The sequence below is a fragment of the Poromitra crassiceps genome (assembly GCF_964638095.1).
Source record: "Poromitra crassiceps genome assembly, chromosome: 9".
Taxonomy (NCBI): domain Eukaryota; kingdom Metazoa; phylum Chordata; class Actinopteri; order Beryciformes; family Melamphaidae; genus Poromitra; species Poromitra crassiceps.
The window spans coordinates 18,022,399-18,036,362 of NC_139630.1; the positions used below are offsets into that span (position 1 = coordinate 18,022,399).

The 13,964-nt window shown below is 44.5% G+C and overlaps 1 protein-coding gene across 1 annotated transcript in view; it reads left to right on the top strand.

The window, feature by feature from the left end:
* The first annotated feature begins 1,171 nt into the window (after positions 1-1,171).
* Positions 1,172-13,964, top strand: part of LOC310782549 (microtubule-associated protein RP/EB family member 3-like) — a 51,253-nt gene continuing 38,460 nt past the window's right edge. Inside the window, exon 1 of the mRNA XM_083643224.1 lies at positions 1,172-1,278. The gene's annotated coding sequence lies outside the window, so the exon portion shown is untranslated. The remainder of the gene's footprint in view (positions 1,279-13,964) is intronic.

Here is a 13,964-nt window from a genome sequence, read left to right on the forward strand (position 1 = left end):
GGGAACGTCACTTCCTGCTTCAGCACTGTACCAGAGATGTTCTTCCGAAACTTATTTTCCCCATAGACATTTCGTAAAATGCTTATAAAAATAGGTTTACTTGATCAAACCAAACGGTTCAGCTATATTTAGAATCGGGAGAGACCATAGAACATTTCACTGTTTCACTCTGACCAAAACTAAAAAAAAAAAAAAACATTTTCTTTAAACCCACATTTTTTTACGTTTTGGTCCGAGTGAAATGTTATGCGATCTCTCCTCTTTCTAAATACATCGGAACCGTTTGGTTTGAACAAATACAACTATTTTTATAATCATTTTACGAAATGTCTATGGGAAAAAAAAGGCAGATGAAAATCTCTGGTACAGTGCTTAAGCAGGAAGTGACGTTCACTTTGGCTCTCTATGCTCTATAGGGGTGGAGTGCTGAGTTTGATTGTTTTCGTATGTAGAATAACGATGCTATCAGGCGGTGAGTGGGTAACTGATTGTGTGCAAAGTTAGTGAAGTGGTGCGAACTGGGAACTGCAAAAGCAGATGGAACTAAGTCAGTGGTTCTCAAAGTGGGGCCCCACAATAATGTATCTTCAATAGAATTTAATTCTAACCATAAGTAACAAAATGACAGAATGTATGACTGTTTGGATCATGGGTTTCATACACTTTCTGTAATACATGTAGAACTAAAAGTGTGACGACCCTCCCAAATCAATATATGTTTTTTTATTGTCATATGATTGTGTGCAGAATGTTGTGACTGTATTGTAGGCAGATAGAATATTATGACCAAAACCTCCTGGAGCCCCATCAGCGACCCCAGGTGCTCCCCGGACCCCATGTTGAGAACCAGTGCTCAGGTGTCTGCACAGCACCTGTATTAGGTATTTTGGGTTTTGATCAATAACTCTCCACATGCCATTCTGTCAGTAGAAAAGAGAGCTCATTTCATCTACAATAATTTTATATTATATTATATTGTTTGCCCAAAATCTCAGCCACGCCCATCTGGTTCTCTATGGTGATTCCATATTCCAGACACATCAGTTCATGATGTCAAATCAGGTCAGAGTCCTGCGACTGCCTTGCGCATGCGCACTGCTGGAGTTTAGGTGCGGATCCGTGCGTGCGGGGAAAAGGCAGCAGAAGCTTTGTAGCAGCAGCGGAGTAATAACGGTAAGCTCGGTTCTGCTAGCGAACAGAAGAGTGTAGCTGCTGCTGTTCCCCCATCGGAACCAACGGGCCCCGGAGGCTGAGAAACAGCAGCTATCGCACCACACAGTGAGTGACTGAAACGTAGCTTAATGTATGGAGACGATAACATAGATGAAATGTACATAACAGAGTCAGTGTGTGTGTGTGTGTGTGTGTGTGTGTGTGTGTGTGTGTGTGTGTGTGTGTGACATCGCAGCCATTCTCTCAGTGCAGTGTGTGTTTGTGTGTGTTATCTGGAAGGCCTCCAGAGGGGGGTAGCGTCTGGCTAGACAGTTAGCTAACCGACAGCTGAATGTATGCTGAGTCGCTTCATAATATCACAATATAGAAAACAAGTTCGCTGCCCATCTGCGCGACCCAGTCCCGTTACGTTAGCTCACAGCTGCTCCACACAGCCAGCGTTTAAGGTAACACGCTAGCCGAGCTAGCTAGCATGAAGCTAGCCTTACACATGTCCAGGCAGTGACTCTATATAACGTCCAGGCAGAAGTGTGTCTGTCAGGTTGAATGAAGCCAGCCAGGCTGACTCATGGATTCGGCTGAGCTCTGGGCTTTGAAACATGAACAGACAGAAGATTAACTTGGAGCTGTGTGACTTTGTGTTTGTGGGCAGCCAGCTAAGCTAACGTGTTGAACCTGTCTATGGGGACATTTACTCTGATGATATTGCAGCCTCGTCGAGACGGCTGGTGAACAGAACTCCTATAGAATAGAATAGAATAGAATAGAGATAGGAGGTGAATTAGATCACACTGACTGTATTTGTGAGAAAGCGGACGGGAGCAGATATGAGGTACAAATGTAATAAGATGTGTGTTGTAACAACGTGATGTCATCATGTTTCACATCCACAGAATGTTCTGGAGATTAAATGCGGGGGGGGGGGGGGGGGCTGTCAATCAAAGAGCAGGTTTATGGTAACTCTATTAGCCAGACTTATTGAGCCTGTGGATTTTATTACTGTGTCATAACTGGACTTTGTCTAGTCATTACACACATGCACACGCACACACACGCACACACACACACACAGCGACACACACACACACACACACACACACACACACACACACACACACACAGACAGACGCACAGCATGCATGCACGCACGCACGCTGCAGACAGACACATGCACACACACTGCAGGTAGGTGCTTGTTGTGTGCTGATAACAGTTATCAGTGCAGCTGTCCCAAATGAATACTTCCTTCTTTTTACATTTTTTTTATATAGTGTAGTGAACCTCAAATTCAAAAGGATTACTGACAGATTCATGTTTAGACTGGATTAATATGCAGTTAAGATCATCACTGGCAAATACACATTCTTTCATTAGTGTGCGGCAAGGAAAGTCATTGAAAGGATTTAATTTACATTGATTAAGTGCAGGGATGCAAAGTCATTGGTAGTGAAAAAGGTGAGATACCAGGTCCAGGGCAGACATCAAACCACTCAGACACCAGGTCCAGGGCAGACATCAAACCACTCAGACACCAGGTCCAGGGCAGACACCAAACCACTCAGATACCAGGTCCAGGGCAGACATCAAACCACTCAGACATCCTCCTATTTTAGGATGAAAAGGGTGAGTTGAATGTCACCTAAAGGTGACTAGTTTACATCCCTGTAAGTGACCACTGACCACGTATTGATAATCCTAATATGCGTGATCAAAAATGTACGTCAAAACAGGACTGACCTGGTGCTGCTGTCTGCTGCCCGTGAACAGGATGCGCTCCAGGTGTACGTCGTGTACATAACCTTACGTTTACGTCATTTCCAATTTGCGGAGTTGAACGTTACAGAGCAGCACTTTGTTTGGATCAGGGCTGTCAAACTGATTTTAGTCCACGGGCCTCATGCGACCCAAGTGGTCTCAAGTGAGCCACACCATGAAAATCAATAATAACCTATAAATGACAAAACCTCAACATTTTCCCATTTATCTTAGTGTAAAGAATGACAGGTATAACCCTACAACACGTAGGGTTATCTCAGATACCATCAAGCACATTATCTACTGTCTGTACTGTGCATTACAATGAGGGGTGTAGTGGAGGGTAAACGCAGTGTACCCACCTCTTTGAAATGAGGCAGATCATTTACTCACCTATTTTCAGATCAACTGAATCAATCAATGAAGACAAGGTGGGTAAACTACTCACCTTGGATAGTTTACCCACCTCTGTATTTATCACTACACCCCTGATTACAACTGATGGCAACAGTGCAATTCTCTATAGTCAACCAAAGGTAATGAAAATAGTTGACCATTTAGTGATGAATACAGATAACATGAATAGGCGACTTAATATTTAACTTGCTCCTGAAACCTGGCACCTCTTAGCCTTCACAAGTGCATCATTGGATTGAAGGACTTCTCAGTGCAATTTTCACACTTTGCAGTCATCCTTTGGGCCACATTGGACCCTTTGGGGGGCCGGATCTGACCCCCCGGGCCGAGTGTTTGACACCCCTGATTGTGGACAATGTTTTGTTGCTTGGCCAGTCGCATGTGAATAACTTTGTGGTAGACGCGTGCAGCTATCTTCATTACCTACGTTAGCTGTGTCCGTTAGCGAGAACAACAATGTGACTTCCGGTCGTATTTTTGTCTTTGCTTCACATAATTTCGACGCATCAACGCACGTTATGCAAGTCGACACATTTACGTAGTCGATGACGTTGGCGCGTCGGGACAGCCCTCGTTATCAGTAGCTGACTGCTTGTAGTGACACACTTGCCTACAAATGAGCTGTTTGTAGTAACTGGCTTGTCTGTGCTGATATTAATTTTCATGTTTTCATCTTAAGACAACTTTTGAATGAATCCAATTCTTTCATGAGCTAATGTTAGATGTTAGAGGACAGTGGTTCTCAACGTGGCGTCTGGGGACCACCAGGGGTCCTCGCAGATGGTCCCCACCCCCCAGCATATTGAAGATTTGTTCAACTTCACCATTATCTAATTTACAAGATGTTAAAGAATGATTTAAAGGACGTATTTATCTTTAATATCTACGGTACAGATGAGATTCTGGATATTATATCTGACAATAAAAATATTCACAGATTTGGGTGAGAGACAAAATGTCATCTAATGGGGGTCTTTGGCCCTAAATTAGGGCTCATTGATATGACAAAGGTTGAAGATCACTGAACTAATCAATACGACTAATTAGCCAAAGTAGTTTCTTAGAATGCAGTCAGTCAACCCCCAAGACTAAAGTGCACACACCCTCCGCCAAAGGCTAGCATCATTGACACACACACGCACGCACACGCACGCACACACGCACGCACGCATGCACGCACGCACACACAAACACAAACACACACACACACACATACACACACACACACACACACAGCCACATTAGCAGCATTTGCTTGGCAGATGGTGCTGATGTGATGGCCTGTAGTCAGGAAGTGGTTGTCCAGTCCTGCATAGTGTTTATTTAGCAGTCAGCTGATCCTCAGGTCAGGAAGTGGTTGTCCAGTCCTTCATAGTGTTTATTTAGGAGTCAGCTGATCCTCAGGTCAGGAAGTGGTTGTCCAGTCCTTCATAGTGTTTATTTAGGAGTCAGCTGATCGTCAGGTCAGGAAGTGGTTGTCCAGTCCTGCATAGTGTTTATTTAGGAGTCAGCTGATCGTCAGGTCAGGAAGTGGTTGTCCAGTCCTGCATAGTGTTTATTTAGGAGTCAGCTGATCGTCAGGTCAGGAAGTGGTTGTCCAGTCCTTCATAGTGTTTATTTAGGAGTCAGCTGATCGTCAGGTCAGGAAGTGGTTGTCCAGTCCTGCATAGTGTTTATTTAGGAGTCAGCTGATCGTCAGGTCAGGAAGTGGTTGTCCAGTCCTGCATAGTGTTTATTTAGGAGTCAGCTGATCGTCAGGTCAGGAAGTGGTTGTCCAGTCCTGCATAGTGTTTATTTAGGAGTCAGCTGATCGTCAGGTCAGGAAGTGGTTGTCCAGTCCTGCATAGTGTTTATTTAGGAGTCAGCTGATCGTCAGGTCAGGAAGTGGTTGTCCAGTCCTTCATAGTGTTTATTTAGCAGTCAGCTGATCGTCAGGTCAGGAAGTGGTTGTCCAGTCCTTCATAGTGTTTATTTAGGAGTCAGCTGATCGTCAGGTCAGGAAGTGGTTGTCCAGTCCTGCATAGTGTTTATTTAGCAGTCAGCTGATCGTCAGGTCAGGAAGTGGTTGTCCAGTCCTTCATAGTGTTTATTTAGGAGTCAGCTGATCGTCAGGTCAGGAAGTGGTTGTCCAGTCCTGCATAGTGTTTATTTAGGAGTCAGCTGATCGTCAGGTCAGGAAGTGGTTGTCCAGTCCTGCATAGTGTTTATTTAGGAGTCAGCTGATCGTCAGGTCAGGAAGTGGTTGTCCAGTCCTTCATAGTGTTTATTTAGGAGTCAGCTGATCGTCAGGTCAGGAAGTGGTTGTCCAGTCCTGCATAGTGTTTATTTAGGAGTCAGCTGATCGTCAGGTCAGGAAGTGGTTGTCCAGTCCTGCATAGTGTTTATTTAGGAGTCAGCTGATCGTCAGGTCAGGAAGTGGTTGTCCAGTCCTGCATAGTGTTTATTTAGGAGTCAGCTGATCGTCAGGTCAGGAAGTGGTTGTCCAGTCCTGCATAGTGTTTATTTAGGAGTCAGCTGATCGTCAGGTCAGGAAGTGGTTGTCCAGTCCTTCATAGTGTTTATTTAGCAGTCAGCTGATCGTCAGGTCAGGAAGTGGTTGTCCAGTCCTTCATAGTGTTTATTTAGGAGTCAGCTGATCGTCAGGTCAGGAAGTGGTTGTCCAGTCCTGCATAGTGTTTATTTAGGAGTCAGCTGATCGTCAGGTCAGGAAGTGGTTGTCCAGTCCTTCATAGTGTTTATTTAGGAGTCAGCTGATCGTCAGGTCAGGAAGTGGTTGTCCAGTCCTTCATAGTGTTTATTTAGGAGTCAGCTGATCGTCAGGTCAGGAAGTGGTTGTCCAGTCCTTCATAGTGTTTATTTAGGAGTCAGCTGATCGTCAGGTTAGGAAGTGATTGTCCAGTCCTGCATAGTGTTTATTTAGGAGTCAGCTGATCCTCAGGTCAGGAAGTGGTTGTCCAGTCCTGCATAGTGTTTATTTAGGAGTCAGCTGATCCTCAGGTCAGGAAGTGGTTGTCCAGTCCTGCATAGTGTTTATTTAGGAGTCAGCTGATCCTCAGGTCAGGAAGTGGTTGTCCAGTCCTGCATAGTGTTTATTTAGCAGTCAGCTGATCCTCAGGTCAGGAAGTGGTTGTCCAGTCCTGCATAGTGTTTATTTAGGAGTCAGCTGATCGTCAGGTTAGGAAGTGATTGTCCAGTCCTGCATAGTGTTTATTTAGGAGTCAGCTGATCCTCAGGTCAGGAAGTGGTTGTCCAGTCCTGCATAGTGTTTATTTAGGAGTCAGCTGATCGTCAGGTCAGGAAGTGGTTGTCCAGTCCTGCATAGTGTTTATTTAGGAGTCAGCTGATCGTCAGGTCAGGAAGTGGTTGTCCAGTCCTGCATAGTGTTTATTTAACAGTCAGCTGATCCTCAGGTCAGGAAGTGGTTGTCCAGTCCTGCATAGTGTTTATTTAGCAGTCAGCTGATCGTCAGGTCAGGAAGTGGTTGTCCAGTCCTTCATAGTGTTTATTTAGGAGTCAGCTGATCCTCAGGTCAGGAAGTGGTTGTCCAGTCCTGCATAGTGTTTATTTAGGAGTCAGCTGATCGTCAGGTCAGGAAGTGGTTGTCCAGTCCTGCATAGTGTTTATTTAGGAGTCAGCTGATCGTCAGGTCAGGAAGTGGTTGTCCAGTCCTGCATAGTGTTTATTTAGCAGTCAGCTGATCGTCAGGTCAGGAAGTGGTTGTCCAGTCCTTCATAGTGTTTATTTAGGAGTCAGCTGATCGTCAGGTCAGGAAGTGGTTGTCCAGTCCTGCATAGTGTTTATTTAGGAGTCAGCTGATCGTCAGGTCAGGAAGTGGTTGTCCAGTCCTGCATAGTGTTTATTTAGGAGTCAGCTGATCGTCAGGTCAGGAAGTGGTTGTCCAGTCCTGCATAGTGTTTATTTAGCAGTCAGCTGATCGTCAGGTCAGGAAGTGGTTGTCCAGTCCTTCATAGTGTTTATTTAGCAGTCAGCTGATCCTCAGGTCAGGAAGTGATTGTTCAGTCCTGCATAGTGTTTATTTAGCAGTCAGCTGATCGTCAGGTCAGGAAGTGGTTGTCCAGTCCTTCATAGTGTTTATTTAGCAGTCAGTTGATCGTCAGGTCAGGAAGTGGTTGTCCAGTCCTGCATAGTGTTTATTTAGCAGTCAGCTGATCGTCAGGTCAGGAAGTGGTTGTCCAGTCCTTCATAGTGTTTATTTAGGAGTCAGCTGATCGTCAGGTCAGGAAGTGGTTGTCCAGTCCTGCATAGTGTTTATTTAGGAGTCAGCTGATCGTCAGGTCAGGAAGTGGTTGTCCAGTCCTGCATAGTGTTTATTTAGCAGTCAGCTGATCGTCAGGTCAGGAAGTGGTTGTCCAGTCCTTCATAGTGTTTATTTAGGAGTCAGCTGATCGTCAGGTCAGGAAGTGGTTGTCCAGTCCTGCATAGTGTTTATTTAGGAGTCAGCTGATCGTCAGGTCAGGAAGTGGTTGTCCAGTCCTGCATAGTGTTTATTTAGGAGTCAGCTGATCGTCAGGTCAGGAAGTGGTTGTCCAGTCCTGCATAGTGTTTATTTAGCAGTCAGCTGATCGTCAGGTCAGGAAGTGGTTGTCCAGTCCTTCATAGTGTTTATTTAGGAGTCAGCTGATCGTCAGGTCAGGAAGTGGTTGTCCAGTCCTGCATAGTGTTTATTTAGGAGTCAGCTGATCGTCAGGTCAGGAAGTGGTTGTCCAGTCCTGCATAGTGTTTATTTAGGAGTCAGCTGATCGTCAGGTCAGGAAGTGGTTGTCCAGTCCTGCATAGTGTTTATTTAGCAGTCAGCTGATCGTCAGGTCAGGAAGTGGTTGTCCAGTCCTTCATAGTGTTTATTTAGCAGTCAGCTGATCCTCAGGTCAGGAAGTGATTGTTCAGTCCTGCATAGTGTTTATTTAGCAGTCAGCTGATCGTCAGGTCAGGAAGTGGTTGTCCAGTCCTTCATAGTGTTTATTTAGCAGTCAGTTGATCGTCAGGTCAGGAAGTGGTTGTCCAGTCCTGCATAGTGTTTATTTAGCAGTCAGCTGATCGTCAGGTCAGGAAGTGGTTGTCCAGTCCTTCATAGTGTTTATTTAGGAGTCAGCTGATCGTCAGGTCAGGAAGTGGTTGTCCAGTCCTGCATAGTGTTTATTTAGGAGTCAGCTGATCGTCAGGTCAGGAAGTGGTTGTCCAGTCCTTCATAGTGTTTATTTAGGAGTCAGCTGATCCTCAGGTCAGGAAGTGGTTGTCCAGTCCTTCATAGTGTTTATTTAGCAGTCAGCTGATCGTCAGGTCAGGAAGTGGTTGTCCAGTCCTGCATAGTGTTTATTTAGGAGTCAGCTGATCGTCAGGTCAGGAAGTGGTTGTCCAGTCCTGCATAGTGTTTATTTAGCAGTCAGCTGATCGTCAGGTCAGGAAGTGGTTGTCCAGTCCTGCATAGTGTTTATTTAGCAGTCAGCTGATCGTCAGGTTAGGAAGTGGTTGTCCAGTCCTGCATAGTGTTTATTTAGGAGTCAGCTGATCGTCAGGTCTTGTCCAGTCCTGCATACTTAGTGTTTATTTAGGAGTCAGCTGATCGTCAGGTCAGGAAGTGGTTGTCCAGTCCTGCATAGTGTTTATTTAGGAGTCAGCTGATCGTCAGGTCTTGTCCAGTCCTGCATACTTAGTGTTTATTTAGGAGTCAGCTGATCGTCAGGTCTTGTCCAGTCCTGCATAGTGTTTATTTAGGAGTCAGCTGATCGTCAGGTCTTGTCCAGTCCTGTATAGTGTTTATTTAGGAGTCAGCTGATCGTCAGGTCAGGAAGTGGTTGTCCAGTCCTGCATAGTGTTTATTTAGGAGTCAGCTGATCGTCAGGTCTTGTCCAGTCCTGCATACTTAGTGTTTATTTAGGAGTCAGTTGATCGTCAGGTCTTGTCCAGTCCTGCATAGTGTTTATTTAGGAGTCAGCTGATCGTCAGGTCTTGTCCAGTCCTGTATAGTGTTTATTTAGGAGTCAGCTGATCGTCAGGTCTTGTCCAGTCCTGCATAGTGTTTATTTAGCAGTCAGCTGATCGTCAGGTCAGGAAGTGATTGTCCAGTCCTGCACAGTGTTTATTTAGCAGTCAGCTGATCCTCAGGTCAGGAAGTGGTTGTCCAGTCCTGCATAGTGTTTATTTAGCAGTCAGCTGATCGTCAGGTCAGGAAGTGGTTGTCCAGTCCTGCATAGTGTTTATTTAGGAGTCAGCTGATCGTCAGGTCTTGTCCAGTCCTGCATACTTAGTGTTTATTTAGGAGTCAGCTGATTGTCAGGTCTTGTCCAGTCCTGCATAGTGTTTATTTAGCAGTCAGCTGATCCTCAGGTCAGGAAGTGGTTGTCCAGTCCTGCATAGTGTTTATTTAGCAGTCAGCTGATCGTCAGGTCAGGAAGTGGTTGTCCAGTCCTGCATAGTGTTTATTTAGGAGTCAGCTGATCGTCAGGTCTTGTCCAGTCCTGCATACTTAGTGTTTATTTAGGAGTCAGCTGATCGTCAGGTCTTGTCCAGTCCTGCATAGTGTTTATTTAGCAGTCAGCTGATCGTCAGGTCAGGAAGTGGTTGTCCAGTCCTGTGTTTATTTAGCAGTCAGCTGATCCTCAGGTCAGGAAGTGGTTGTCCAGTCCTGCATAGTGTTTATTTAGGAGTCAGCTGATCGTCAGGTCTTGTCCAGTCCTGCATAGTGTTTATTTAGGAGTCAGCTGATCGTCAGGTCCTGTCCAGTCCTGCATAGTGTTTATTTAGCAGTCAGCTGATCGTCGGGTCAGGAAGTGGTTGTCCAGTCCTGCATAGTGTTTATTTAGGAGTCAGCTGATCGTCAGGTCCTGTCCAGTCCTGCATAGTGTTTATTTAGCAGTCAGCTGATCGTCAGGTCAGGAAGTGGTTGTCCAGTCCTGCATAGTGTTTATTTAGGAGTCAGCTGATCGTCAGGTCAGGAAGTGGTTGTCCAGTCCTGCATAGTGTTTATTTAGCAGTCAGCTGATCGTCAGGTCAGGAAGTGGTTGTCCAGTCCTGCATAGTGTTTATTTAGCAGTCAGCTGATCGTCAGGTCAGGAAGTGGTTGTCCAGTCCTGCATAGTGTTTATTTAGGAGTCAGCTGATCGTCAGGTCAGGAAGTGGTTGTCCAGTCCTGCATAGTGTTTATTTAGCAGTCAGCTGATCGTCAGGTCAAGAAGTGGTTGTCCAGTCCTGCATAGTGTTTATTTAGGAGTCAGCTGATCGTCAGATCTTGTCCAGTCCTGCATACTTAGTGTTTATTTAGCAGTCAGCTGATCGTCAGGTCAGGAAGTGATTGTCCAGTCCTGCATAGTGTTTATTTAGGAGTCAGCTGATCGTCAGGTCTTGTCCAGTCCTGCATAGTATTTATTTAGCAGTCAGCTGATCGTCAGGTCAGGAAGTGGTTGTCCAGTCCTGCATAGTGTTTATTTAGGAGTCAGCTGATCGTCAGGTCTTGTCCAGTCCTGCATACTTAGTGTTTATTTAGCAGTCAGCTGATCGTCAGGTCAGAAAGTGATTGTCCAGTCCTGCATAGTGTTTATTTAGGAGTCAGCTGATCGTCAGGTCTTGTCCAGTCCTGCATAGTATTTATTTAGCAGTCAGCTGATCGTCAGGTCAGGAAGTGGTTGTCCAGTCCTGCATAGTGTTTATTTAGGAGTCAGCTGATCGTCAGGTCTTGTCCAGTCCTGCATACTTAGTGTTTATTTAGCAGTCAGCTGATCGTCAGGTCAGAAAGTGATTGTCCAGTCCTGCATAGTGTTTATTTAGGAGTCAGCTGATCGTCAGGTCTTGTCCAGTCCTGCATAGTATTTATTTAGCAGTCAGCTGATCGTCAGGTCAGGAAGTGGTTGTCCAGTCCTGCATAGTGTTTATTTAGGAGTCAGCTGATCGTCAGGTCTTGTCCAGTCCTGCATACTTAGTGTTTATTTAGCAGTCAGCTGATCGTCAGGTCAGAAAGTGATTGTCCAGTCCTGCATAGTGTTTATTTAGGAGTCAGCTGATCGTCAGGTCTTGTCCAGTCCTGCATAGTATTTATTTAGCAGTCAGCTGATCGTCAGGTCAGGAAGTGGTTGTCCAGTCCTGCATAGTGTTTATTTAGGAGTCAGCTGATCGTCAGGTCTTGTCCAGTCCTGCATACTTAGTGTTTATTTAGCAGTCAGCTGATCGTCAGGTCAGAAAGTGATTGTCCAGTCCTGCATAGTGTTTATTTAGGAGTCAGCTGATCATCAGGTCAGGAAGTGGTTGTCCAGTCCTGCATACTTAGTGTTTATTTAGCAGTCAGCTGATCGTCAGGTCAGAAAGTGATTGTCCAGTCCTGCATAGTGTTTATTTAGGAGGCAGCTGATCCTCAGGTCAGGACGTGCTCTGGTAATGGTTGTATTCCTCCTGATCTGTGAGGATGTGGTGACTGGTGAGTACGATGAACCCTAGCAGCTAGCTGCTAGCTGCTAGCTGCTAGCTGCTAGCTCGGGGTGTGTGGCCTCCAGTGCATGCACCATACTGACATCCTGGATGCCTCGTGAACTACGATGGTTGCAGCATTTTCAAAGTGGATTAGCCGAGAAGGTGGAGAATAATGGGCTAGTGAGCGGGTGACAGGAGGAGGCTGCTACTGCTTGAGAACCTGTATCAGGGTATATATTTGTGCATCTATGCATTATGCAGAAAGACATGATTCACAATTAGCTTAATAAATCACTATAGAATAGAGCTGCACTGATTAATCGATTAGTTGATCGACGGAAAATTAATCGACAACTATTTTGATAACCGATTAATCGTTTTGAGTATCTTTTTAAGAAAGAAAGTCAAAATTATCTGATTCCAGATAATGTGAATATTTTCTGGTTTCTTTACTCCTCTGTGACAGTAAACTGAATATCTTTGAGTTGTGGACAAAACAAGAGATTTGATGACGATGATCGATATTTGTCGCAATTTTCTGGCATTTTATAGACCAAACAAGTCTAACTAGCCTAATCGATTAATAGAGAAAATAATCGATAGATTAATCGATAATGTTAGTTATTTGCAGCTCTACTATAGAATTACTAATTACTGTTAATTTCGTAGACGAAAACTATGAAGAAAAATGTTCGTCGACGATCTATTTTCACTGATGAAAACTAGACGTTAACTAAATCAAAACAAAGTGGTGATAACTCAAACTATGAGGAAATCTATTGACGTTTTCCTCAACAAATCAAAACTAGATGGAAATGTTAGAGAGGGACGGAAGAGATCCAATCAGAAGAGAGGAAGAAGAAGTGAAACAGTTAAATCTGTGTCTGTATTGGCCATTCAAACCTTAATAGCACTTCATTATAACAGATTCATAGATCTTTGATTTTGGAAGAAACAATAGTTACGGTTTTCTTTGACTAAGATGAGACTAAAATACTCAGACATTTAGTCGACTAAAACTAAATAAAAACAGGATGAGGTTGTCAATATCAGTGTTTCCCCTACCATTATACAGGTCGGGCGGCCCGCCAGGCCAACGACGCCCCCGCCAGGCCAGATTTCTTTTTATTTTTTATTATTTTTTTATTATTATTTTTTTATTTTTATTTATTTTCCCCTGCTCATTCCAAAATTTCATTAAACCTTTATGGCATATTATTACAATACAACAATACTGTTGTTGACAGTAATAGAAGATGCCAAATCATTCAAAACAATAAGCATTTTGCTTTTAGGAGCATTGTGCCAGCGTGCAGCACTCTTCCAAAACGTGTCTGTCAACGTGTGTCGTTGCCTGGGAAACGCACATCCCATAATACAACTGTTCGCATCGCATCCCATAATAGTATGATGATACTTGAGATGCCATTGCCAACATAGATGCGAACAGGTTAGCTAAAAGTTACACACTAAAAGTTTAGCGTCGCCAGCGAGGGCCCCCACCGTTGCGGTCGGGGTACGTTTCGAAATCCCTCCAGGCCTGAAAATGTGTCTAGGGGAAACACTGAATATGATAAAAACTAACAAAGACATTTGACACAAGACTAAGACTAAGACTAGGGATGCAGCGGTTTCCCCCTTTGAAGGTATACCGCAGTTTGAAAAAGTCACGGTATCAAAACCACTAAGATTTGCCGTCATACCTTTCCCACGGCCCACGGTATCAGCTGTTTCCCCAAAAGTGCCCAGGTCGCTTGCAGAGTGCAGCTTACACAGCCCCTCCCCCTTGCTGCATGCCTACCTAGACTAGAGCACAGTAGTGAGGAGCTGTCTGTGTCACTGACTGTGTTTACAACCGTGTGTGTGATAATGGCTGAAGCAGGAGAACACAAGGACTAGAGACCGACCGATATGGTTTTTTCAACCGATAACCGATAACGATACTAGAGGCAGGAAAATCACCGATAGCCGATAAGGAACCGATATAGTGAATTTTTGAGCTGGAATGAAAATAGACCTTTTTCTATGTGGATTGTGTACAGATTTTGCACCGATATGAGCATATGACTATGCAAACTGGTACAGTAAGTTACAGTAAATGTTAGAGATGCTGCGATCGAGATTTTTCAATTCCGATCCGATTTCGATATTTTAGCTCAAAACCGATCCGATTCTGATCAAATTTCGATACCCGATTCGAT